Source organism: Heloderma suspectum, chromosome 15, assembly GCF_057233095.1.
Source record: "Heloderma suspectum isolate Gila_16-S chromosome 15, 16-S_ref, whole genome shotgun sequence".
Classification (NCBI taxonomy): domain Eukaryota; kingdom Metazoa; phylum Chordata; class Lepidosauria; order Squamata; family Helodermatidae; genus Heloderma; species Heloderma suspectum.
Window position 1 is genome coordinate 13,441,996 of NC_139472.1, and position 27,843 is coordinate 13,469,838.

Consider the following 27,843-nt stretch of genomic DNA (forward strand, 5'->3'; position numbering starts at 1 on the left):
ATTTGTGCCTGAAATTTGTGCAAATGATTTTTACACACCCACACAAAATAATTCACGAAATTCCATCAGCTGGCCCAGCTCGTTGCGTTCCAAGTCGGGCCAGCTGGCAAAAGACAGAACAGAGTTGGCGGGGAGGCAAGCCAACAAAAGCTCATTGACCCCCACCCCCCAACCGCATTCCTCCAACATCCATATTCTGGACCTTTGCTGTATTTCACATTGTTGCAACCTGTAGGGATGGGAGGACAAGTAACATTTGAGATTGTCCTGATTTTCTAAACCATGCCTTGCCCCTTGTCTCATGTTCAATGTTTGCATTTGTGAGTGCTGTTCACTCTGCATGAATGATGCATTCCTACCTGCCATGTAGATGTGAAAAAATTGAGGAGTCTCAAAAAGAGCTGCCAACCCTAATTCAGTACCGCAAAGATGGCTGAGTGAACAGGGTTTCAAAGCTGGACATTTCAGAGCTAAGTACTCAAAGCCCTGGATCCGGATGGGCTAATGGGTCAGTTTTGCTTCCTCCCACATGTGAATGTTTTACTCTCAAGTTCTTTCCATCCTGAATATGGAGGAATTCATGAATGTTGGTAAATACTCATCAGTGGCTAACTGAAAGAAAATGATCACCTATCCCTCATTTGAATCCCTTGCTGCCATAGCACAGAAGGAGTAAAAAAATGGCAGTAGGTCCCAGCCAGATCCGTGAAGAAGACCTGCAGCCAGGTGGAATGGAGGCCCCAGCCTCGGCGATGTTTTAAATGCCTAGCAGAGATGGGTTGGCCGTTTGGTGGGGGGCTTCAGCTGACTGAGTGCTTAATTAGGGCCCAGGGCCTGAATTGTAGCCTGGGCAGCATCTTGGAGAAGCACATCTCAGTCTCTGAAAGCTTGCAACACTGTCCTGATGTTGCAGTTGGCAAGATGGCAGAGTCTGGCTGAGGGAATCTGAGGGTTGATACACCCACCTATCCCCCAACACCTTGCTAGCCCTTCCAGAAAATCCCTAGGTATTATTAATCACACTGACTTGTGTGATTAATACAAGTCATTTATTAAATACATTAATGTATGTATACAAAATACATTGATTTCCCATTAATGAATGGGAAAATTGTGCAAATTGAGCAGTGATCAAACATGAAATGTGTGCAATTTCCCCGTTTTATTTGTGCACATTTCCTGCATTTCCTCCATAGACTTCGGGAAATTTGCACAAATAGAACACAAGCAAATGTTCGGCCGTTTATGAAAAGGATCACATTCAAAGCTGCAAACAGGGCATGCTTGCCTGTTGGTGACCAAAAATAAAATCCTCATACTTCCCTAGCAGCATGTCCTCCTAGCTTCGAGAGCAAACATTTACAACTTACGCTGGTTGCATCAGAGGCAGAAGTGAGGAGGAAATAACAAAGGGGAGAATTCTAAACTAGGAAGAGAATTGACTCTCTAGTGCCATCTGAATGAGCCAAAGGGCCTGGCCCAGTCTGGACTAGGGATGCTGGAGAAATCCACTGCAGACTCAAATGAGGTCGGATTCTTTAATGCGACTTCCAGAGTGTGCAGCAGACCGGCTGCACTCACCTCCTTGTCCAGAAGTGTTCCCATGGGGCAGCTGTCCAGCTTCCTAAAAAATGCAATATGATAATGGTGGCTGCCGTTAGTTTATTGCAGAAAAATTACAGCCATAAATGGTATATTGTGCACCATTTGCAGCTGTAAAGCACTTACTTTTACCTAAATACAGGCATAAACAGCCGCAATTTAAGTAAGTGCTTTATGGCCACAAATGGTGTAAAATGTGCCATTTGTGGCTGCCATTTTCCCACAAAGGGCTAATGGTAGCCTCCATTACCGTATCACATTTTTTTTAGAAAGCTGGAGCGCTCCTCTGCCAACTCCGGCAGATGCGGAAAGGCTCCGGAAGAATCCACAGGGCCCCAAGCTGCCCAGATTGCCCTGTGGAGGACACATGCACCCGGACCAGACATTGGGGGTTCATACATCCCAAGTCTGGATATAATATTAAACTGTGGCTATATGAACATTCTGGCCTGTCCTCTAATCATAGTTGAAACGGGATGTCGGAGAATTTCTCCACGAATCTTTGGGAGGCCGAATGCCAATGCATTCAGCCCCCCGAAATTGGTGGGGCAATTCTCTGACACCCCCCGCCCCCCCCGGGATGGGACTTACCTTGTGCAAATGTCCCTCGCGGTGGCGGGTCCCGGTGGTGGTGCGGTGGCAGTGCGGCAGCAGCCGGTCTTCCGACCGGCTGCCGCCACCGCCATTTCCAAGTAAAGTTAAAAAAAAAATGTGATAGGCTACGTAAAGGTTTACATAGCCTATCACAGCTAGATTTTCAAAGTCAGCCATGATAGGCTATGTAAATCTTTACGTAGCCTATCACGGCTGACTTTGGAAAAAAAAAAAAAGCGCGTACGCAAATGGCAGCGCCCATGGCCACCGCCATTTGCGTTCCTTATTTGGGCACGGGTAGTCTACGTAAAGATTTACGTAGACTACGACGAAAATAAGGGCAATGCTATTTGCGTTGCCCTTATTTTCGCCATAGTCTACGTAAATCTTTACGTAGACTACCCATGCCCAAATAAGGAACGCAAATGGCGGCGCCCGTGGGCTTTTTTTTTTTTCATAGTCAGCTGTGATAGGCTACGTAAAGATTTACGTAGCCTATCACGGCTGACTTTGAAAATCTAGCCATGATAGGCTACGTAAATCTTTATGTAGCCTATCACATTTTTTTTTTTAATTTTACTTTTTTCTTTCATGGCCGGAGAGGCGGGGCGCCCCCCCCGGCCAAAATTTCGGCGGGGAGGGATGGGGCGCCTCCCCCCCGGCCAGAATTTTGCCGGGGAGGGACGGGGCGCCTCCCCACCCACCAAGAATTTCGGGGGGAGAAACGGAGCGCCTCCCCCCCCCCGAAAAAAGCTGCACAACCAGGTAAGGGACTTTTGTCCATCCCTAGTTGAAACCAGCCTTTCCCAACATGATGCTTTCTAGATGTTTTGGATTACAACTGCAATCATCCCTCATCATCCCTCATCCCTCACCATGCTGGCTTGGCCTGACAGGACTTGTAGTCCAAAACTTCTGGAATGTTCCAAGTTGGGGAACATTGTTTTAAATGAACTACAGTTTTCCGAGTGAGACCTGAACTGATTCGTTTAAAAGTGTAAGTGTATGCCTGAGTCTTTTGTGCTCCTCTCCTCCTCTGATGTGGCCGTGAGGAGAAGATCTTAAATATCCTGTTGCACTTTTAAACTAAGCAGAGTTTTCCATTATATCCAAACTTGGGGGAACTTTGGTTAGTTGAAACTAAACATTGGTTTGATCCTGGCTTGTTCAAAGGCACCATGGTTTAAACTAACCAGAGTTGCCCTGAGTTTGGATGTAACAGGAACTTTGTTTAAAAGTAGACGTTTCAGATCCCCTCCTTGGGGCCATGCCAGAAAAGGAAAGGGGAGGGGGGAACATAGGTGCAATCCTATGGTCCTTGGGATGACATCCCAGGGGGCATAGAAAGACTGGATCTCCCCCTCCTGGATCTCCCCCTCCAAGGTTGGAGACAGAGTTCCGACTTTGGAAGAGGATATGTGATATCAAATTTCCCTCCCTGCTCCTGCAGACAGATCGGCTTCCCTCACCCTTTGGACACAGAGTTCTGACATCAGAGAGGGGGTGGTGTGGGTGAAGCTTTTGCTCCAAAGATCAAAGCCCTCCTCCCCTCAAACAATGCCCCCAACAGAAGGAAAAGGCTGGGAGGGGAATAGTTTAAAGGGGAAAAAATGGAAGATGAGCAGCAAACACTGTTCCTCCCAGCCTTCTGCCCTGCTGCTGGTAGAAACTCAGCAGGACTTTGGAAATGCTGGAGTGCTCTGACTATACTGGAAGATCGTCCTGCCCATGTTGCATCCAAAAAGGCCCTCTGACTCAGTTCAAACGTTGTTCCAAGAATTACTAGTGGCAAGCCACAAGGGCTCTACCATCGGGTGAAGTTTCCCAACGTTTTCCACATGGTGGATGATCATCTCTATTAGTAAGAAATCCGTGGCTTGTAATCCTGAATGGGGAAGATACTCCTCTGAACTACACAGCCTTATGGCTACAGTTGTCTTTTAAGGAACAGCTTGTTTTCCCCTGCTTTTTCTTCACAGATCTCAGATTTTAAGTTCAGATCTTCATTCTTTATGTCATTTGAGGTATTTGTTCTTTTTCTACTAACCCAATTAATGTTTTCATATTCATAGGAACATAGAAAGCTGCCTTTAATGAGCGAAACCATTGGTCCATCCAGTTCAGTATCGTCGACACTGACTGGGAGCCACTCTCCAGAGTTCAGATAGGAGTTGTACCCCGACCCTGGGAACTTATCCTTTGGGGTGTGTGAGAGGGCTTTTATTTTTTCAAACTGAGAAACCAGAGCCATATCTCTGATGTTAGATTCTGATACGTGTTCTCCAATGAAGGGGCTGGTCTGGGTGTGCGTGTATCGTTGGTCTTCATTTTAAGGTTGAAAGTGAGCATTATTTTTCTCAAACAAAACACAGGTATTTGGCTAGGACAGAGCTGGCTTTTGTGGGGAGGTCTTGACTGATACGGCGTACTGTCCAGGGGATTGTACTGTCATGTTGTTATTATCCTGTTTTTTAGATTCAAAATTGTGTATGTTGAATTTATCGTTCATTGATCAGTTATCTTGTGCTGTCAGTAGGGATAGTTGAGGAATTTGATCTTTATGAATTCTGACATGAACAGACACAATCCACACCTCCCAGGCTAGTGCGCAGATTGGAACCTTCCAAATGTTCCCACATTCTCAGCTCAAAATACTGTCAAATAAGAAGAGGCATATTGGATCGGACCAAGGGTCCATCTAGTCCAGCATTCTGTTCACACAGTGGCCAACCAGCTGTTGACCAGGAACCCACAAGCAGGGCATGACTGCAACAGCACCCTCCCTCCCATGTTCCCCAGCAACTGGAGTACATAGGCTCACTGCCTCTGGTACTGGAGGTAGCACATAGCAATCAGGACTAGTAGCCATTGATAGCCTTCTCCTCCAGGAATTTATCTAACTCCCTTTGAAAGCCATCCAAATTGGCACTGGCAGCCATCACTATGTCTTGTGGTAGTGAATTCCATAGTTTAACTATGTGCTGCATGAAGAAGTCATTCTTTTGATCTGTCCTGAATCTCTAAAATACATTTAGAAATATGCATATTGGGAGAGATTTGATTAGAAATGTGTAGTTTGAGAGAACATACATTTAAATTACATATATAAAGACCTGCAAATGTTCACATAGGCTTTTCTCAAACAAAGAAAGAAAAGAAAATGACAGATGAATGTGGAAATGGACTTCCAGATGAATGCATCTGAAAGTGACATAGAACAGAAACAGACTGATTAGCTCATCCCTAGTTGTGAGACACTTTGGATTTATTTATTTTTATGAAGAAAAATGAGGTATAAAATTAGCCACGTAGCATAATGGTGTGAATTAGGCACGTAAAATAATATATGCCACTGTGGCTTCAAGAGTGCAGTAAAAATCAGTGAAATGAGACATGTTATGTAGATCAGCTCTCTTTTCAGTTTTGTTTCCAAATTACTGTTAGTTTGTTCGCAGTTCTAGCAAGCTGAGAAACCTGTTGCTCTATCCATTAAATTCTCTGTGTGTGTGTGTGTGTGTTTTAAATACAGGGAGAATTCTGGCTGAGGTTTAAAGCAATGACAACATCCACATCTTCATAAATTTCTGCCTAATGATGGGCTGAGCGATACTGCCCTCACGTTCCTGTGGGGTTTAGGGTATACTTCTGCTATGCTGGCAAAACGTCCACCACTTCCTATCCCGTGCCCCTCAGTTGGTGGATCTTTAATGTAGGATTTCACCCTAAAACCAGGGGTCCCCAACCTTTTGGACCTGTGGCCACATTTGGGAATTTTGGAGACTGGTGTGGGCACCACCACAACATGGTTACCACAGACAATGTGGCCAGTCACATAATGGCTGCTGAGGGTTGGGAGAAATTTATTTATTTATTTATTTATTTCTATACCGCCCAATAGCTGAAGCTCTCTGGGCGGTTCACAAAAACTAAAACCAAACAACACACAATAAAACAATTTAAAATATATAGAACATTAAAACCACAATATAACAATACAACCACAATAAATAGTGAGAAATAGTGAGACTAGAGGCTGGGAGGGAGGAGGAAATAGCAAAGCAAAGGGGTAGAAGGATGAGAAAGAGCAAGAGGCTGGGAGGGGGGAGAAACAGCAAGGGAAATGGGTGGGGAGAGAAATAGCGAAGCTAAAGCCTTGGATGGGGGGAAACAGGAAGACAAAGGGGTAGAGAAACTGCAAAGCTAGAGGCTAAGAGGGGGAGAAAAGGTGTGTGTGTGAGTGTGTGGGGCAGTAGAACTAGTGAGGCTAGAAAGGGAGAGAAAGAAAACATTTCTGCCCTAACATTTTCTGAGGTTTTTGTTAAAAAAATAAATAAATAAAGGGGGCAGGGAGTGGACAGCTTTGTGGGTGCCCTTGGAGGTCCCTGAAAGCACTGTGTTAGGGACCCCAGCTAAGCCTGTCATCCAGTTAAATAATTTGTAGTTGATCTTCATTTAAAATTATTAAACTGAAGATGAATAAATTGCCCTTGCTTTAACTGGCTAATCAGTTTACTAAATCTAATTAAATATCTCCATAAAGGACAACTGTATGTTCGAAGGATAGCCACTGAATGTGTGGAATGTGGACTGCATCCATTCACATGCACTGGGTTTTGAGATTGTGTGAAAGCCCTTTCTGTGGTGTTAGATCTGTGATGGCCCATTCAGATATGCAGGTCATTACTTCACTTTGCAGTCATCAAGAGATAGGCATGCATCAGTCCTTGCAGGGGTCCCCAACCGTTTTGGACCCATGGACACATTTGGGATTTGAGAAGCTGCTGTGGACACCACCACAAAATGGCTCCCACAGAGGATGTGGTTAGTCACATAATGGCTGCCGTGCGGGGCTGGGTAGTCAAAAGTGAGCTAAGGAGATGGCCATGGGAGAGAGAAATAGCAAGGCTGGGAGGGAGGGGGAAATAATAACGCAGAGGGAGGAAACATTAAGGCTAGAGGCTAAAGGGGGAGAGAAAGAAGACTGTCCTAACATTTTCCACAGTTTTAATTAAAAATGTTTTTAAAGGGGTCAGGGAGGAGAGAGCTTCATGGGCGCTGTTGGAGGTCCCTGCAGGTGCCATGGTACCTGCAAGTGCCGTCTTGAGGACCCCTGGGTTATTGAATTACTCTTCCATCAAGCTTTAAAGGAGGGTAAAGACAGAACATCAAAGCAAGTTCAGCTTCGAATTTCAGAATATTAAATTTTGAGAAATACATCAGAATTTTTTGAGCAAACATTTGCTTGATCTCCAGTATCCTAGAGGAAGCAGACTTTGAAAATGGAATGGTCCCCATTTATTTTTGCCTCCAATGTAGTGTCTGTAGAAGGAATGAACCTCCTGCAAATCTTCTTCATCTTACTTTTCTCATGACCGTTCCCAGCTGTTCAGGACCACTCTGTTTTTTTCCCCTTTACTGCTATTTTAATGGCCATTTTTTTCCCTCTTCTGTTTGTCTTTGAATGATCCCACCCAACTAGGGGCCATCAAGGATCACCGGATGTGATCACATCACAGTGCTATGTAGACAACCAGATTTAGCCATGTGTTGACATCATGAAGGGCAAGTGATGCCCATTAGACTGAATAGTGCTTCCTACACTGGCCCTAGCCAATCAGAGATGATTCCAGGAATTAAAATGGTTTTTTGTTATTCTTGGTGTTCTTTTGCAAAAGAGGGGGGGGATGCTTTAGATTCTGACAAACATTTCCACAAATTCCCCCCACCCCCATTTTCACTTGGCACTATTGAAAAGGCTTAGAGAAGGCTTTGCCTTTATATGGTTTTGCTTTCCACTGTTACGGTCGGCATCGATTTGGGATGTGGTGCTGGGACACTGCCAAATTCACAAGTACTTTATTATGCTTTGAGTTTTATATTAGCAAGAGTTTCCTTGGTGGTGTGTCCAACATTTCTGGCCATTCATAGGATTTGGCTGCATTCAGATAAATGATTATTTATTTTGGATGGCTTGATCCAAAAACGTACTTTAATAAACCGTCTTCAACAGCATAAAGACATTTCCTCTCCAGCATCTGGCTGTGTTATGAACATTTGTGGTGTCTGTGAAATATTGGTCATAGTTTTAAGACATAAACAGAAGTGCCTTTTGGCAATCCTGTGCAAAGAGAGACATCTCTTACCATCAATGCTCTGTTTGGAATGGTAAAAGGAAGCAAAGTCAGAAAGACTTTGCAATAAATACTCAGTGTTGGATTTTCTGCAAAGCTGCATTCAGAGAACATAGTAGAACGAACCTCAGACATTTAGCTGTTTCTCCAATATTGTGAATAACTAGAGTGGAATAACCTGTAGTCCTTGATCAACGGTTTCAAACATCACTTGTTTACCTGTATTATTACTTGATTATCGTTACATTTATATCCTGCCTTTTCGCCCTCTTACAAGGAACACTAGGCAGCTCACATAGCCCTCTTGCTCTCCATTTTATCCTCACAACAACAACCCTGTGAGGTAGGTTAGGCTGAGAGTCAGTGACTGACCCTAAGTCACCCAATGAACTTCATGGCCGAGTGGGGACTAGAACCCGGATTTCCTGAATCCCAGTCCAACACTCTAACCACTACACCACACTGCCATTCCTGGATATTAATTTATGACTGGGACGAGTATATCTATAAGACTATGACAATAGCTTGGCTGGATCTGAGCATGGGCAAGTATCCAATAGAAACTGGTCCATAATGGTGGACATAATATAAGAACGTAAGAAATGCCTTGTCGGATCATATGAAGATCCATCTAATCCAGTAGTTCCCAACCTTGGGTCACCAGATGTTGTTGGACTGCAGCTCTCATCATCCCCAGTCAGTGTGGCCAGTGATGAAGGATGATGAGAGTTACAGTCCAACAGTATCTGGGGGCCCAAGGCCAGGAACCATCCAGAACTCTTTTTCCAATGGGGACAAACCAGAGGTCTGTGGAACCTCAAAAACATTGTGATAGGTGCACATCCCTTGTTGTTTGTCCTGAGAATCTGTATTCTGTACTCTGATGTAAACTGGGGTGATCCATAACTAACACAATAATCAGGTGAAGGAGTGTTTGTTCAATTGCATTGGCTGACCTTGCACTCTGAGAGAGGGAGAGTATTTCTCACTGTTCAGTTTCATAATTGTTCAGACCTCTATAACAGCCTTCCCAGCCTGGCCTCTCCAGATGTTTTGGACATCAACTCCCATCATCCTTGACCATTTGCTCTGCTGTAGGGAGCTGTAGTCAAAACACTTGGAGGGATCCAGCTTATGGAAGGTTGCTCTATAATGTCTTTTTTAGATTTGAATGTTTCTAACCTAAAAAGGACACCTCTTTAAGCCCATAAAATAAGCGACTGTATCCCTTGATTATTTTAAATGTCTGATTGTTTATCCTTTATCCCGAGACAGGGTAACCGGAACTTGTATCGCCCCGGCCATGGGCGTTGAACTCTTAGGTTAGAGGTGCCAAAATAGTGGTAAATCAGACTCAAAGGTTTACCTACAAGGAGTACTTTATTGGGTAACTTACAGCACACAGGCGTACCCAATGGTTGGATCAGACAACTTCTCTGAACCCAGAGCCATGGGGTACAATGGGTCTCATACTCTACGTGTTAGCAACAAGGCAGTATAACAGCAGCACGCACCCCTAGCATTCATTCTCAGCATAGGCTAGAAGTGTTTGGGTCTCAGGCACAGCCACCTGTAAACAGACTTTGCTTCCCAGGCACATCAGAGATAAAGACTCTCCTCACTAACAAGGAATGCACCGAGAAGGCTGTTATTGGCATTTTGACTCCTCTGCACATGCTCAGAGGCTTACTAGCAAGGGAATTGCACCAATAATGAACTTAAGCAAGCATTATGGACCTCTAGGCCCCTCTAACACTACAAATGACTTGGCTACGCTCCTGGGGCCAATACAAAACTGCACAGAGTATTCCAATGGATGTCACAGCATGGATTCATTAGGGATGTCAGAGAATTCCGCCACGGATCTCAGTAAGGCCGAATGGCAGTGCCACCCTCCCGCCCCCCCACGGATCCCCCTGGGACGAGACTTACCTGGGGCAGATGTTCCAGGCGGTGGCAGCGGCGGCAGCGGCGGCGGCAGCAGCGGCGGCTGGTCTTCTGACCGGCTGCCACCACCACCATTTGCAGTCTTGTCTTTTTTTTTTTTTTTTACAGAGACGTGATAGACTACATAAGTTTTTATGTAGCCTAAAACGTCTGGGTAAAAAAAAAAGGTGTACGCAAATGGTGGCGGCTATAGCCGCCACCATTTGTGTTCCTTATTTTTCTTCATCTTAGTCTACGTAAATATTTGCGTACATGTTTTTTTTCCCCCTTATCCGGCCACGGACAGCCCTGGCCTGGGCCTGGCCGGCTGCTCCCCCACCCGCGGAACCCGGCAGAGCCAGGTAAGCGGGGTTTCGTACACCCCTAGGATTCATATGGGGGCATTATCATACTTTACTATGTCTTAATTCAGCTCCCTTCCTAATCATTCTTAGAAAGCAGCATTGAACCTGGACTGTGGATGGGCAAATCCATCTGTTTCTCTTTCTCCTGCATTCAATTTTTTTAAATCTCTATGTCTTTCCACACTGAGAGGGTAGTTGCAAATTTTGGTAAATTCTTATAAAAATGAACTGAAATGAAATTCTCACCTGTCTACACTGGCCAACTTCCATATGTATAGCTATTCCAGCATAGAGAAGCCCATGTTCCTACCTGCCATGTAGATGCGAAAAAATTGAGGAGTCTCAAAAAGAGCTGCCAACCCTAATTCAGTACCGCAAAGATGGCTGAGTGAACAGGGTTTCAAAGCTGGACATTTCAGAGCTAAGTACTCAAAGCCCTGGATCCGGATGGGCTAATGGGTCAGTTTTGCTTCCTCCCACATGTGAATGTTTTACTCTCAAGTTCTTTCCATCCTGAATATGGAGGAATTCATGAATGTTGGTAAATACTCATCAGTGGCTAACTGAAAGAAAATGATCACCTATCCCTCATTTGAATCCCTTGCTGCCATAGCACAGAAGGAGTAAAAAAATGGCAGTAGGTCCCAGCCAGATCCGTGAAGAAGACCTGCAGCCAGGTGGAATGGAGGCCCCAGCCTCGGCGATGTTTTAAATGCCTAGCAGAGATGGGTTGGCCGTTTGGTGGGGGGCTTCAGCTGACTGAGTGCTTAATTAGGGCCCAGGGCCTGAATTGTAGCCTGGGCAGCATCTTGGAGAAGCACATCTCAGTCTCTGAAAGCTTGCAACACTGTCCTGATGTTGCAGTTGGCAAGATGGCAGAGTCTGGCTGAGGGAATCTGAGGGTTGATACACCCACCTATCCCCCAACACCTTGCTAGCCCTTCCAGAAAATCCCTAGGTATTATTAATCACACTGACATGACCAATGCTCCTGCTGTACGTCAAGTATTTAGTGGTATCACAAGAGCGCATGCTAGCCGTCGCGTCGGCCAACAGCGCAAAGATGGGAACACTCACCAATCTGTAAAACAGACCTTCAGGGGATTCAAACAAACGCCACCACCTTCAAGAACATGGATGATAAGCAAAGATGCCTATTGGCAGGAGAATGAGCAAACATGCACATTAGTATATCTTCAGGATCTTGTTCCTAGTGCGCACACTCATACATACAGAGAGTGAGAGAGAGAGACGTTGTCTGGGTCTGGGTCACTGGATCTTCATTACGCCTCACTTAGCTCAGTAGGGAAAGCAGGCTAAAAGAATGTGGAATTATGTGCTAAAGCTCACTGTCCTAATAGACACATTCATCGAGGGAAAGGAAAGGGAAAGAAACAAGACTGAAATGTGTGCATGTTGAATATTACATCGTCTCTCCTCCCCACTGGTCCAGTGATTCTGTATCTGCACTATAGGTTTAGAAACTGATTTCCTTTTGCCCCTCCAGAGGGTGGAGTTACTGCGGCTGGGCTGAAAGGTAATGCTCTTTGTTTTTTAGAAGAACTCGGGATCTCTATTAGAGACTTACCAGCCCTTGGAAATCCACAATACCCATAGGGGAATCCATGACACATCAACCATTGTAAGAGTCAGGTATAAATTTTATCACACTGCAGGAGAATACTGGCCATTGTGTTTTGTGTCTTTATGCAATGCAAACAACGAGATTTGCATACTGTAGAAGCACCCCCAGCAGTAAAACACTGGCCACTCTGTGAACACATTGTAGTAACTCCTCTGCGGAGTTAGTACCCTTGCATGAAAGCTGAGCTTATGCTGCTCATTTTTCTTTGAGAGAAGACATACTACCTTCCCTTCAGGCTTCTTTTGCTCTCATTATGCAGCAACAGAAGGATTTGGCCAACTGTCTATGGGAATATAAAAGATTCTTAGGCTTGGCTCAGATGATCCCCAAGAATATGTTGTTTACTCACAAGTTCTCCCTCCTCCCTTCTCACATGTGTACCCAATAACCATGCCCCTCCATTTCCAATTTCCTTTAACCATGGGTTACAACGAAGGATGTACAGATGGTAGGAAATCCGTTCCATCTGTGTTTCACGGATCATGAGGCGCCTTTCATTCTGTTGTCCACCCCTCGGATTCCCCCCCCCAATTTATGCAAATTAGCATTTGAGCAAAAATCACATATGCAAAAATGCACAATTCCACCCCCACCCCAAAGCATGCATGTTCATGCTCTAGCCTATGAGAGAAATGTGCATTTTTGGCTGTTTAAAAAAATGCATATTTTCAATGATAAATTTGCGCAAAAAATGGGAAAGTTAGAAAAACAGTCCACAAATCCATGGAATCCACCTGACAGGGAGGAAGATGGCCCACTGCAGAATCCAAGGGTTGGATTCATGACAATCCAAACTCATTTGTTTCCATTGTGGATTTCTCTTAGTTGCAACTGCATTTCAGTTCATTGTTTCAAATCTAGGGATGTACGAAAGTCACTTACCTGGTCTCGCAGCTTGCTTCTCGGTGGGGGGGAGGCGCTTCGCTTCTCCCCCTGAAGTTCAGGCCAGGGGGGGAGGCTTCCCGCCTCGCCCGGCCAAAATTTAGGCCGGGGGTGAAGCATCCCACCTCGCCCGGCCGAAATTCAGGCCGGGGAGAAGCGCCCCGTCTCCCCGGCCGCGAACTTCAAAAGAAAAGTAAAAAAAAAAAAAAGCCCCGTGATAGCCTACGTAATGATTAACGTAGCCTATCATGGCTAGATCTGCAAAGTCAGCCATGATAGGCTACGTTAATCGTCACGTAGCCTATCACGGGTGACTTAAAAAAAAAAAAGCATGTACGCAAATGGCGGCCCCCATAGGGAGCCGCCATTCGCATTCCTTATTTGGTCCCTGTAGTCTACGTAAAGATTTACGTAGACTAATGCGAAAATAAGGGCAACGCTATTTGCGTTGCCCTTATTTTCGCCGTAGTCTACGTAAATCTTTACGTAGACTACAGGGACCAAATAAGGAACGTGAATGGCAGCTCCCTATGGGGGCCGCCATTAGCGTACGCGCTTTTTTTTTTTAAGTCACCCGTGATAGGCTACGTGATGATTAACGTAGCCTATCATGGCTGACTTTGCAAATCTAGCCGTGATAGGCTACGTTAATCATTACGTAGCCTATCACAGGGGCGTGGTTTTTTTTACTTTTCTTGTAATGGCGGCGGAGGCAGCCGGTCGAAAGACCGGCTGCCGCCCCCGCCCCTGACGAAGACCTGCCGAACCGCCGCAGGGACCCGCCGCTGGGAGTGACATTTGTGAAAGCTAAGTCCCATCCCGGGGGGGGCGGGGGGTGGGGGGCGGAGAATTTCTCCCCAAACAACCTTCGGAGGACCGAATGCGTTGGCACTCGGCCCCCCAAAGTTTCGGGGAGAAATTCTCCCCCACCCCTATCAAATCTGACTTCGGAGTTTAGAATTAACCATGGGCTACCTGATGCAAATGTCATGGTTAGGGATGTATGAAAGTGACTTACCTTTCCGCGGATTCTGCTCATGGTGGGGGGGAGGCGTTCCGTCCCTCCCCCCGAAATCCTCGACGGCCAGCTGTGCTCTGCGGCGGCTCCGCGGAGCAGCCGGCCAGGCCAGGGCCATCCGCAGCCGGATTTCCAGCCATGGAGGGCTCTGGGTAACAACAACAACAACAAATGCGTATGCAAATGGCGGCGGCTACGGCCGCCGCCATTTGCGTTCCTTATTTTTCGCCGTCTTAGTCTTCGTCAATATTTATGTACACTAAGATGACGAAAATAAGGGGGAACGCAAATAGCGTAGCGGGTGCTATTTGCATTCCCCTTTATTTTCACCATCTTAGTCTACGTAAATATTTACGTAGACTAAGACGGCCAAAAATAAGGAACGCAAATGGCGGCGGCTGTAGCCGCTGCCATTTGCATACGCGTTTTGTTTGTTTTTTTAAACCAGCCATGATAGGCTACTTAAGTCTTTACGTAGCCTATCACATCTATGTAAAAAAAAAAAAAAAAGACGAGGCTGCAAATGGTGGCGGTGGCGGCCGGTCGGAAGACCAGCTGGAGCCGCCGCTGGAGCCGCCGCTGTCTGTAACATCCGCCCCAGGTAAATCTCGTCCCGGGGGGGGATCCGTGGGGGGGCAGGCCATTCCGTCATGGATTTTGGGGGGCCAAATGCACTGGCATTCGGCCTCACCGAGATCCGTGGCGGAATTCTCTGACATCCCTAGTCATGGCAAACCATAGAAATGGAAGAAAGAATCAGTGCACAAAAGGGGAGGAGGGAATGCACAGGACATGTTCCCAACTCTTCCAAAGCAAACTTTGGAAAATTATCTTGATTGAGCCTTGCCTTTGGTGAAACCAAGAACTATACAAATATTTGGTATCTGCAGGCCATGTCAATGTTTTTCTTTATACAATGTGGTCCTGTCATACCTCCTGCTATCCAACCATATAAAGCTAAGACTTTGAGCCAACTTACCTTTCACATCCCAATCTGGATTTCTGGCTGCATCTCTCAAGTGGAAACAGTTCAATGTCGTTTCCTTAGGAAGATTCTGGGCTTCCCTCCCTGTGTGGGGAATGTCACTATTTATCTGGAAATGGGTATTCATCTTCGATCACTTGAATGCCAGGTTTGGATAATGGCCCTGAAATGGTGGTTACATTTGCATATTGCTGCACCTACTCCTAGCTGTATCTCTTTATTGCTCTCAGATTCATTTGTTAGTCAGTGGATGAGGGAGATGGAGAAGAGGATCTTTAGGCTGGGCTTTCCAGTTGATGTTCTGGGCAATTATGGCTTCAAGAAGGCACAACTCTTGATTATACAGAGATTAGTAGATCTAGATCTGCAGTATTTGAGAATGGCTACAGATAAATCCTGCTCCCCATTATGCCTCAGTAATCCTTCAAAATATGGACTTGTTAGAGCTTCATATCTGCATGCACTGTTTCCAAATGCAGGAGAATCTTTATGCTCACTTGTTTCAATGTGCTGCCCTCTGCACTGTTAAGAAGACGATTTAATAAGATCAACAAACATCTCTGTCTCAGGGGAATCGGAGTAATATGAGTAGGTTGATCATGTACTCCTGTATTGTAATTTGTATCTTGACTGCAGAGAGAGGCTGATTTTCCCTCTACTAAGAACTCTTCCGAAATGATCTTCTGAAGATCTGGTATTCTTCTGCTTCATCCTATATTATTGAGGGGGTTGCAAATACTTTTTTGACTTCACTGCAAATTAGAAAACAAATTCTGTTGTCCTCCTTCTAAAACCCAATTGTTTCATCTGTCTATTCTTAACTAGATGTATTTGTTCTTTGTATTGAAGCTCTTCCTAGGCTGTGATTGTAACAGATAATACATTCATAGTAGTGTATTGTCTCTAATATTTACAAGTAGCTTTGCAAAATGTGACAATGCATTATGTTGGCAGCCTGGCCACCATTTCGCATTATCTGTCAATTCTGGGGCATTGTGGATGGGAAACGGCGGCACCTGCCACAAAAAATTCTGGAGAATATTTGGAGAACATTTTGCAGAGAGGCAAGAAAAAGTCATAAAATCATAGAATAGTAAGGTTGGAAGGGGCCTATAAAACTATCGCATCCAACCCCCTGCTCAGTGAAGGAATCCAAGTCAAAGCATCCCTGACAGATGGTGTCCAGCCTCATCTTGAATGCCTCCAGGTTGGGAGAGCCCACCACCTCCCTAGGTCATTGGTCCCATGGTTGTATTGCTCTAACAGTCCAGAAGTTTTTCCTAATGTTCAGCTGGAATCTGGCTTCCTGTCATCCCCCTACCCCACCCCAAAAACTGCCTTTTGAAAATTTTCAGCTCAGCTCTGCTGAATTTTCAGTAGACACAGAGGTCTGCAGTTGAGGGAGGAATGAGCAAATAGTGCCTACTGGTCTCTTCCTTCAGGATCAATGGGATTCCACTGAACTCAACTTAGAATTTAATCAGTGCTTAGTATTCCTGTGCAAATCACTTCACAAGGTAATATTATTTTCTTCTAATTTTGCTTACTGCATTTTTAACCCTATCCCTTCTTTCAAGGCACTCAGAGGCTTTTTCCTCACAATAACTCTGCTGGGTAGGTTAGGCTGATTTGCCCAAGATCACCCAATATGTGTTTTCTGTTTCATGGCTGACTGGGGCTCTGAACATCACTTGTCCAAGCTGAGCACTGCTGATTATAATCAACCACACACAAAAATCAATGCTTTGGTGTCTTTGGAAGTAATCCTGTGTCCCTTAGACAGCACTTGTGGGGGCATAGGATGTTTCCGATTCCCTGATTTGAGGTCAGAGACATCACCCCGACTTCAGAGGGGGAATCAAAGCTCTGACCCCCCCTTCCTCCTCCCTGCTAGCTTGGAAAGAACTGCACTGGCTGCTCTCTGCAGTCAGGAACTCAACCTCAGAGAAGGGGGCATTTTGGTGGGCAGGGAGGAGATTGGAGAGGCCACCATACGCGTTATCTTGAGGCTTTGTTATGTTATACTCTATTTCTATGCCACCTTTCAGCCAGAAGGCCTCCAAGGCGGCTCACAAAAATGTACAAATACAATATCTATACAATACTCTAAATACAAGTTTAAAGCAGAAATATCAAAACAACCATTTGAAACTAAAACAACTAGAAGCCCTGCAGCCCAAACACACGTTCTACATATCCAAAATCAAAAAAGCCATCAGCAAAAATGCCAGAGGAGAGCTGGAATATTTATTCCAGGGCTCCTTAGAGGTTTCCCCAGGCAGGGGGACGGGCAGAGCAGATGAGGGGGAAAAATGCCTTGGTTGGAACAGCAGCCAGTATGGTGTAGTGGCGAGAGTGTTGGACTAGGGGTCGGCAGATCCAGGTTCTGGTCCCCACTCGGCCGCGGAAGCTCACTGGGTGACTTCGGGCCAGGCACAGACTCTCAGCCCAACCCGCCTCGCAGGGTTGTTGTTGTGGGGATGAAACGGAGAGGAGGGGGATTATTGTGTAAGCTGCCTTGGGTTCCTTGAGGAGGAGAAAAGGTGGGATATAAATGTAATAAATAAATAAATAAATAATAAATTAATAATAAATTAATAAATAAATTAATTAATAAATAAATAAATAAATAAATAATAAAATCTCTCCACCCTCAAGCAGTGCCTCCCAAGCTGCAGCTACAGCCTTGCTTTTCAAGTCTCCAGGTTTGGGGGGGACGGACGGACAGGTAAACTAGCTCATCCTCGATGGAACAGCGCCTGCCCCCGAAGCAATGCCTCCAGGCTCCTTCCTTCCCCCTCCAAAGCACCCCAGCTAGAGGGGCAAAAGAGCCCATCAGGAGGATGGGAAAGCAAAGATCGCATAGGAAGGTCAGACTCCTCCAAGTTCAAGGGCCTGTCATTGAAGGCACAACCCACAGGACTGCGCCCTGTAAGACTGTAATCCCATACATATTTAATTGGGAGTAAGTAAGGATGGGGAGAACTTTAATTGGTCGGTCCTCTTTTTTAAGTGCACTGATCCAATTCACACTTTCTGAACTAATATAAGGATCAGAATATAGATATCCTTCAGATTGTGCACTGATTTGAATTTTGGGTTGCAGTTTTTGGCTTTAAAGGGGCCGCGGTGGCTTAGTGGTGAAGACGCTGAACTGCAGTCCGGAAGGTCGGCAGGACAGCAGTTCGAGACCCGAGTGCCGCGTGACGGGGTGAGCTCCCGTCTTCAGTCCCAGCTTCTGCCAACCTAGCAGTTCGAAAGCAAGAAATTGCAAGTAGATAAATAGGTGCCGCTTCGGCGGGAAAGGTAACAGCGTTCCGTGCACCTCGGTGTTCAGTCATGCCGGCCACATGACCACAGAAGCGTCTTCGGACAGCGCTGGCTCTTCGGCTTAGAAATGGAGATGAGCACCGCACCCTAGAGTCGGACACGACTGGTTGGGGACACCTTTACCTTTACTGACACACTGTAAGTCTGCAGGCCTCAGAACATTTACTTGGGAGTAAGCTCCACTGAGGGGCCACAGTGGCTTAGTGGTTAAGACGCTGAACTGCAGACCGGAAGGTCGGCAGGACAGCAGTTCGAGACCCGAGTGCCGCGTGATGGGGTGAGCTCCCGTCTTCAGTCCCAGCTTCTGCCAACCTAGCAGTTCGAAAGCAAGAAATTGCGAGTAGATAAATCGGCACCGCTTCGGCGGGAAAGGTAACAGCGTTCCGTGCACCTCGGTGTTCAGTCATGCCGGCCACATGACCACAGAAGCGTCTTTGGACAGCGCTGGCTCTTCGGCTTAGAAATGGAGATGAGCACCGCACCCTAGAGTCGGACACGACTGGTTGGGGACACCTTTACCTTTTTTACCTTTTGGCTTTAAAAGGTTTATAAAATACATATATTGGGAAAATGCATACAAAAATGTGTATTTGGGGGGATGCATACAAAAAAGCGTATTTTATGAGAAAATGCATACACAATGCATATTTGAAGGAGGAAAGGTATATAATTGAAGTGCAAATTCTGCTACATTTTCTTTTAAAAAACATAGAAAAGGGGATAGAATGGACTTACAATTGAAACTGACATGGACTGGAATAGACTGATCCATTCCTCCTTAGGAGTAAGTCCTATTGAGCCCTGTGAGACTTACTTCTGAGTAAACATTGATCAGATTTAACTTCATGTGTCTTAACTGATTGAAAATCCCACTTAGAACTGGGGAAATAAATGTCTTTCTGATGTACAGAAGCACCTTAGAATCTATAATAAATATCCTCATTTTAATTACGGAGAACTTTTGCCACTCAAAAATCTTTATTTTGAAGTAACACAATCAATGGCAAGTTCATATGTCAAATAATATTTTTTAAAAACCAAGTCCATTATAGACATAGGTAGTCTACGATCCATCTACATCAAGGGAGAGGGCCTTCTTGGTGGTGACCCCCCAGTTGTAGAATGATCTCCTTGATGAGGCCCACCTGGTGCCAACATTGTTATCTCTTCAGCCCCAGGTCCAGACTTTTCTTTTCCCCCAAGCATTTGGCAGCATGTGATGAGTTTTAATTGATCCTGGATTTGTTTTATGGTTTGGGTGATTGCTCAAAGTTGTTTTTAGATACATCTTGTCTTTGTGTATACTGTCTGTCTGTTTTTTATATTTTAAATTGTGCATCTTGTACTTTTAATGGTCTAAACTTTGTAAACCTCCCAGAGAGCTTCGGCTATGGGGCGGTATAGAAATGTAAATCATCATCATCTATGCTCATGTAGCCTCTCAGAGAACTCAGTAGAGAAATGGATGTTTCCTTGTGTCTGCTGTTTTCATATACTCATAGGATCATAGTTAGATGGGAACTTGAAGGTCATCTAGTCCCATCTGTTGCTCAGTGCAGGATCTGCTGTACAAGATTCCATTACAGCATCTCTGACAGTTGGCCATCCAGCCTTTGCTGAAATATCTATAGTGATTTCAAATGCAGTGCTTTGGTGACTGGTATCTTAAAAGATTAAGAGTTTTTGGAGACAGGCATTCCACAATTAGCATAGAATACACACACACGCACACACTTCTACAACTCCAGTGCACATTAATTCCCACCCGTGGAAGGCGTTGTAGTCTTTTACAGAACAGGTCTCCTGGAATTCCTATCTCAAGAAAAAGCAACTAAATTACCACCCACTCTCCGTCGTCTAGCAGATGAAATAAAATATTGGGGCTTTCCAAACATAATATTATCATTCCAAGCATAATATTATCGAATTGTGCCTGAGATTGTTTCAACAGCTCTTAAAAGTGAATTCACCTGGCACCCCCCATCTGTTCCAATAAAACAACATTGTGTACTTTTAAAAAAACTAGGAAAGCGATTATATGCTTATGATTAATGTTAATCCATGGAGTTGCTGTGTTAACGTTTCTCCATAGTGAATATCAATGGCCCACTATTACTTCAGAAAAAAGGAAGAAATGGGGATCTGTTTAATTCTCCCCATTGTTTCTTTCCCTCATACAAAACCATAACCTTCAGGAGCCATTCTCTCTCAAGCTAACTATTCTTTTCCTTTCCTTTTCTTTTTAAATACCCTGTTTTTGAGTAGCACAAGTCTTTACAATATTGTGGCAAAACAATGGAGTATTTTGCCTCTTGAACAAATTGCACTGAACGTTGGATAGCTTATGCGAGGCCATGGTGTAGTTATACAGTAAATATCTTCAAATACCTTTTAATCATATGGTTGTTTAAAAGAAAGAAATGGGGATAAGGCCGCAACCCTAATTTATTTTATTTATTTATTATATTTATATCCCGCCTTTTTTCCTCCTTAAGGAACCCAAAGGGGCTTACACAATCCTCCTCCTCTCCGTTTTATCCCCACAACAACAACCCTGTGAGGTGGGTTGGGCTGAGAGTCTGTGATTGGCCCAAAGTCACCCAGTGAGCTTCCATGGCCGAGTGGGGACTAGAACCCGGATCTCCTGATTCCTAGTCCAACACTCTTGCCACTACACCACACTGGCTCTGTAAGGGTACAGTAGACCAATTTTGTGCAGGTTTACCTGGAAGTAAGCCCTACTTTATTCAGTGGCGCTTACTCCTCCTTTTCCAGTAAGTGTGCTCCACTCCGCACAGTGGAACATGCTTCTTTTTGAACTAGAGCTGTGTAAAATGGCCCCTACAAAGTCTCAACTCTATTTCTGGGCAGAGAAATGGGGTGGGACCTTTTCACCCCAAATTATCCAAGGGGAGGAGAAGACGTCCAAGAGTGTGTCATGGGCCAGGCTCACCATTAGTGGTGCAAGTAGGTCATTTTAGAATCTGAATGAATCGGTCTCTTACACACACCCAACTTTAGAGGGTAATACTTCACTATATTTCAAAGTGTAGTAAGACAGTACTGCTGCCTTTGGGTATATTGCGTATATTGTGGACTGGGGCCCTGGACTTCTATCCCAAATCCATGTCCTCGTAGCCCCACTAGCCATAGGCATTAGGGATGGACGGACTGTGTAAAATCCACTCCGTCTGTGTTTCGCAGATTGTCAGGCACCTTTTGTTCCATCATCCACTCACAGGTGGATGCGAATTATTATTTTTTCATCATGCAGGAAAATACACGAATAATCACATCGATATTTACATAAGTATTTACATAATTTACCGCAGTACGTAACATTTACCATATCGTCCCCCATTTCATTCAACATTTCCTCAGCAGAAACGTACGTAATTTTCTATGGATTTATATGTGTACATTTCGGGAAAGTACAAAAATCATCCAAAAGTCCATGGACTCTGCATGGCCTGAGGGAGGCGCTCCGCAGTATATTCACAGGTTGGATTCTTAGAAATCCGAGCTCATTTTAATCCATCTCGAATCTCTCCAGCATCCCTAGTGTTGATAGCACAATTTCGTTCTCTTTTCCTAAATTTGTTTGTTTTCCACTAGCAGCAGCAGCAGGAGAAATGATGCTAACAGCCTGGTCACACCTTTAGGTCCTCCACAAAGCCCCAGAAGGAGGGGGGGCATGTGTGTAGGGGGGGGGGCTGGCGACAGCCACAAAACAAAACAAAAAAAACCCAGTGAAGAATATTCAGAGAAAATGCAGTACATTGGTCTTTTTCTAGGGGGTCAGGGTGAAAAAAAGAAAAATCTTGGAAATATACACACATACATATATATGTGTGTGTGTCCTGTGTGTATACACATACATATACTTGGCTCAACAACACTACAAGCAAGAAGGATCTTGGAATTGTGGTAGATCACAACCTGAATAAGAGCCAACAATGTTATGTGGCTGCAAAAAAGGCAAATGCTATTTTGCGCTGCATTAATCGAAGCATAGTTTCCAAATCCCGGGAAGTACTAGTTCCCCTCTACTCAGCACTGGTTAAACCTCATCCGGAGTATTGTGTCCAGTTCTGGGCACCACACTTGAAGAAGGATGCAGACAAGCTGGAGATGGTTCAGAGGAGGGCAATGAAGTTCCTCAAGGGACTGGAAACAAAGCCCTATGAAGAGAGACTGAAAGAACTGGGCATGTTTAGCCTTGAGAAGAGAAGACTGAGGGGAGATATGATAGCGCTCTTGAAAGGTTTTTGATTATATGATTCTATTATTCTAAGTACTTGAAAGGTTGTCACAGGGAGGAAGGCCAGCATCTCTTCTCGATCATCTCAGAGTGCAGGACACAGAATCATGGGCTCAAGTTCCAGGAAGCCAGATTCTGGCTGAACATCAGGAAAAGCTTCCTGACCGTCAGAGCAATATGACAATGGAGCCAATTCCCTAGGGAGGTGGTGGGCTCTCCCACACTGGAGGCATTCAAGACGAGGCTGAACAGCCATCTGTCAGGGATGCTTTGACATGGACTCCTGCACTGAGCAGGGGGTTGGACTCGATGGTCTTATAGGCCCCTTCCAACCCTATTATTCTATGATTCTATGATATATACTGATAAAATTTGACTCAGCTGTTGTTTCAACCTTTTACATGCTTACACTCAACTTTGTTTAGAATTGGTCTGTAAGAGACACAAAGAGGAATTCCCTCGTAGTCAATGTACCAGGTATATATCATCTTTTTTTTCCCCCACTTTGCTGGGATGTCTCAACATGACAGACCCCAAGGACCTGTCACCCCACTCCAATTGTGTTTGGGTTTTTTCTCCTCTCAGGATGCAACTTAGTTTTCATCTATTGTGCTAATGGGGGTCATTTTTCTCAGTCTATCAGATAGATTGACTAAGACCTTGTCATGTTAAAGTGACCGTTGGCTCAGTGGCTGGTGGGTATCAAACTGACATATCCCATCCTTCCTGTCAGGGTATTGGGCAGGGTTATGTTCTCAGACAGTGTTGGAAAAATAACCCGCCTCCCTATGGACACTAGCAGTATTTTAAAAGGCTGCTATTTAATGTATGTGTTTTCATCCTTTTTGCCACGGAGCTGGCTGACTTGAGTAGGAAGATGAGAAGGTGCCTTTTTTTCCCTAACATTGGCACCATAGCATGAAACAAAGAAAGGCTACAGACTTATGCACTTTTACGCAGAACATGGGTGCCGATCTTCAGACCACAGGCAGCCCCACTGCCCCACTGCATGGCCCACCAGGATCCCCCACTTGCTGAAAAAAACAGCAGGGCTGCTGCCACTGAAAAAAACTTTCTGTCACAAGTACCTGCTGGTGCTGCCACCAATGTCGCCACCATTCTTCCTGAGATTCCCCTTTTCTACCCTTTTGCCCAGCACAAGTCACCACTGAAAGTGTCTTCCCACTTCCGGGTGGATGCTTTAGGGCCAGGGCCAGGGCCAGCCCTACCATGAGGCAGAGTGTGAGGCAGTCGCTTCAGGCGGCAGATGCTGGGAGGTGGCAGGAAAGTGTCAGAGGAGAGAGCTGTGGGCCATATGGCTTGGCTTGCGCCCCTTAAACTAGCCTGCTGCCTCCAGATGTTGTGGAAGAAGCTATGCCACTCCCTCTATCGAAGTAAGATTATCCTGCTAGTCCAGTTGTCTTTTGCACATGGAATGGAAGGCGTGCCATCTTCTTCTTCGTCTCAGGTGGCAAAACATCTTGGGCTGGCCACACTCAGAAGGCAGGAACCATAGAGCACTCTTGGACTGGCTGCAAGTTTACTTATTTGTTTGTTTATTATATTTATATCCCGCCATATTTATTTATTTATTTATTTAATTTATTAATCGCCCATCTGGCTGGTCACCCAGCCACTCTGGGCGATGTACAACACACCATAAAACAATTTAAAACAATAAAATTCAACCATAATTTTTTTTTTTAAATACCCTACCCACCCCAAATGCCTGCCTGAACAACCACATTTTTAATGCACGACGGAAGCTCATTAAAGAGGGGGCATGACGGAGTTCCCTAGGGAGGGAGTTCCACAGAGTGGGGGCCACCACAGAAAAGGCCCTGTCCCTCATCCCCACCAGTCTAGCTGTCCTGGCTGATGGGACAGAGAGAAGGCCATCCGAGGCTGATCTTGTTCAGCGGCCTGTCTGGTGTTGCTGGAGGCGCTCCTTAAGATAGGCTGGGCCGGAACCATATAGGGTTTTCCTCTTTAAGAAACCCAAGGTGCCATACATAATCCTCCTCCTCTCCATTTTATCCTCACAACAACAACCCTGTGAGGTAGTCTGGGCTGAGAGTGTGTGACTGGCCCAAAGTCATCCAGTGAGCTTCCCTGGCCGAGTGGGGACTAGAACCCGGATCTCCTGGCTCCCAGCCCAACACTCTCACCGCTACACCACACTGGCTCTCAAGTTCATCACCTAGAAGATGATCAGAGGACCCTGCTGTCAGAGGAACCTATGACTCCATCAGGGGCTGCTCTGGCTGCTTTGGACTGCTGCTGCTACCAGGAGAGGCAGTGAGGCACAGTGGTAAAATGTAGGAGAAGACCGACAAAAGCTCACTGTGGTGCAGTGGATCCACCTATGTGAAAGTGCATCTTTACATGGAATTTTATGTATAGGAGTAAACGATTGAGGGAATGCAATGCAGTTAGCATGGAGAAGTATAAGTAGCAGTATTGAACATGGGGGAGCAGGGGAAAGTACTGTGAATATGAGAAAGGACAAGTGAAGGAGTCTGAGGAAAAGGACAGGATCAGCAAAGCACATCATAATCCAAAGGCTACTTTTTAGCATGATCTCTTTAACCTCAGTTCAGCTGTGTGTCTGTGTGTGTGTGTATCTGCATTACCAGTATAGACATAGAAGCACTTCTTATTTACTTCTGATTATTATGGGTCATCTTAACAAATAGGTTATCAATATCCGAAGAACAGGACAAATCCATTCCCTTTTATCACTCTGTCAATACTGAGGTCAGTTCTATGACAAAATTGAAATGCCATACGTGGATCGTAGATTCACTGGCAAAATCTGCTCTCTGAATGTATCACCTACTTTGCTTTATTGAAGTGAGGCTTTGACCCCCCCCCAAGTTAAAAAGCAACTTCCCCCTCCTCAAAAATAATAATTTTAGTTTTGCCTGACTAGAGTACAGAAAGAAATTTTCTTTGGTTTGGTCTGGTTTGGTTTGGTTTAGCATGCAAAATAATGTGAATGAAGGCTGCCATATTCAAATGTGTTATTAAGCCAGCCAGATGATGTAGTTAAGAAAATAAATTAATGACTAACAACATATCACAATGGGGTGATATTGCCAAGGCTACATCTTTGTTTTCCCCAACCCAATGGATCATGTTCTAGTTGAGACTGACACATCTTTAAAAAATGGACTCGATATTACAGAAGCAAGAATTGAGTGACAAAGAGATCAAGACCAAATGTCTATCTAGTGTTGTATCAAGAATTGGCCAGATATCTGCAGAAACTGCCTTCCCACCTAAGGATGAGGGAGAAATTATTTTGGTTGCATTTTAATGCAAACTTGTCTGATTTCTCACTTTTAAACCACTATGCAAACCAAAATTCAGTTATCCTTGGAAATTCACACTTCTCTGAATTTTGCTATTTTGCCACCAAAAAATGCAAACAAACGTTTGGGAAATGTGCATATACAAATGCAATTTGTTATTTGTGAAAATAACATTTTAAAATACATGGTATTGGGAAAATTGCTAGCAAAAAATGTGTGTATTAGATAGAATTTCATACAAGGATGCATATATTAGGGGAAATGCATATGAATTCTCATGGAAACTTTTTTTAGAAATCACAAAGTTTGGGATGGACTGAACTTAAGGCTGGAAAAATGAGAAATAAAGAGAAACTGAACTTGACAGATCCATCCATCCCTGCCCTGGCCTAAATATATAATGCTCTTGTTTGAGAGACTATTTTCACTGGAGTTAACCCACAATGGTTTCAAAGTCACACAGGGAGCTATCAACCAAGCCTGAAAAAGCTATCTAAAATTGAACCTCGGAGGAATTTGAGGGGTTAAAAGCCCTAGGGAAAAAGTTTCAACAATTACATGTGTATAATATCTAGACCTTAGGAGGAAGGAAGAGGCAGAGCAGGAAGTCAAAGAAGTCAGGATGGTTGGGAAATTTGATCTTTGCAAACTTCTGTATCATCTCACCTGATTTGTACCACCTGGACTAATGTGCAGATGGAAACGTAGAGCATTTCCACACAACGCTTTTATTGCACACTCGTGATTGGTCACTCATGGAAGTTTGCGGGTCCTGTACATGATGTCGTCAACCTCCAAGGCCTCTCCTGCACTTTCTGACCTTCATTCCGCTTTTTAAAAGATCAGCAATAACCCAATGAGGAACGTTAATCTGGTATATTGGCAGTGTGTAATGACAGAGTTGCGCTATAACCACAGCACCATCTATTGGCTATAAAATGAAACATATAGAACTTGCCGAGAAAGGAATTCCCTGAATCAAAGCATGTCTACCCATGTAAAGGAGCCTATCTCAATCCCGCAAAGAATCTGGAAGCAAAAGCCCCAGTAAGGATGCAGGATTTTTGCTTTATGCCGTGAAGTCCTTTGTTATCCACTGGCTTTTCCACTTCCCAAATGTTCCAATTGAGATCTCAGCTCAATAAAATGTAGCAGCATGCATGTAGAAATCTGTATTTAAATGTGAACTTTTCTGCAGTTTTTTTTTTAATAATAATTGTGAATTAATGCTGAAACAGAGCAGAATTGACATATGGGTCAATTCTGCAAAAGTGACACGGATGAGGAACAGACTGATTCAGCCATCCAAAGCGGTCTCATCTGTGTTTAGCTAATATATGGGTGGCAGCTTCCTTTTCACAAATTTGGTTTTGTTTTTAGATAAACGTGTGCTGGGTTTGTGGTGTGTTCCCAGATGTGTTGTTGGTGGGCATACTTGTGGGGGTTAAAAACAGTGATTTATGTATATTGTATTTCCTGGGTGATGTGAACTTCCTTGCTTTGCGTTTCTGGATGACAGAAAAATTGAGAAGCCAGTCTTATAAATCAGAGGTGGGGTACTGCTCTGGAGGCCATATTGCCTCTCCCCCACCCCAGCTGGAAAATATCAGGGGGCAGCCCCCCTCCCAAAGCCCCACTCTCTTCCCCTGAAGCTTCCTTCACCCACTGACATCATCAGACTCCTTTCTCCTTGCAGAGTGATTGCTCTGTACCTCTCTGCACAGAGAAAGGAACTGCCCCTTTTCTGTGCAGACAGAAGCACAGAGTGACCAGTCAATGCTTTTCTGTCC

At 44.7% G+C, this 27,843-nt stretch overlaps 1 protein-coding gene across 1 annotated transcript in view; it reads left to right on the forward strand.

Moving 5' to 3' along the window:
• Positions 1–27,843, forward strand: part of PRDM16 (PR/SET domain 16) — a 748,686-nt gene that overhangs the window by 370,299 nt on the left and 350,544 nt on the right. The window lies entirely within an intron of this gene.